The sequence below is a fragment of the Olea europaea genome, unplaced genomic scaffold (genome assembly GCF_002742605.1).
Source record: "Olea europaea var. sylvestris unplaced genomic scaffold, O_europaea_v1 scaffold1750, whole genome shotgun sequence".
In the NCBI taxonomy this organism is placed as follows: domain Eukaryota; kingdom Viridiplantae; phylum Streptophyta; class Magnoliopsida; order Lamiales; family Oleaceae; genus Olea; species Olea europaea.
In genome coordinates, this window is record NW_019235218.1 from 33,363 (window position 1) to 33,990 (window position 628).

Consider the following 628-nt stretch of genomic DNA (forward strand, 5'->3'; position numbering starts at 1 on the left):
AAGGAGGAAAAAGAGTTACACTTACAGTTGCCAATAGGGAAGAAGAAGGGAAGGAGGAAGAAGAGTTTAGTTGGGCCAATTTTTTAATTTTTTAGATTTTGGGCCTTCTCTTTAGTTAGGCTTTCGAGAAAAAAAAAAAAAAACAATAGGCCCTTGAAAAATCATATGCAAAGTTTTTTGGAAGTAAAAAAATACTGTGTAAAATTAAAAAGTGACACAGTGTCATTTTTTTCACAAGAAAAAAAAGTGACAAACACTCAAAAAGTGACAAAATTAAAAATCATAATAATAAAAAAAAGGGACACCAACTCAAAAAAAATGACAGACACTAAAAAAAAGTAAATTCTACAAATTCAAAAAAAGGTTATGGAAATTTAAAAAAGTGACGGACACTCAAACAAAAAAAAATTTCTACAAATTCAAAAAAGTGACACACTAAAAAAGTGACAAAAAATCAAAAAAGTAACGGATGCTAAAAAATAAATTCTACAAATTCAAAAGAGTGACAAAAATTCGAAAAAGTAACATAAATTAAAAAAAAGTGACAAACACTAAAAAATTTACTTAAAACAAGTGACAAATGTTAAAAAAAGTGATTACATTCTTCCTTCCTAGCAACAAAACTGAC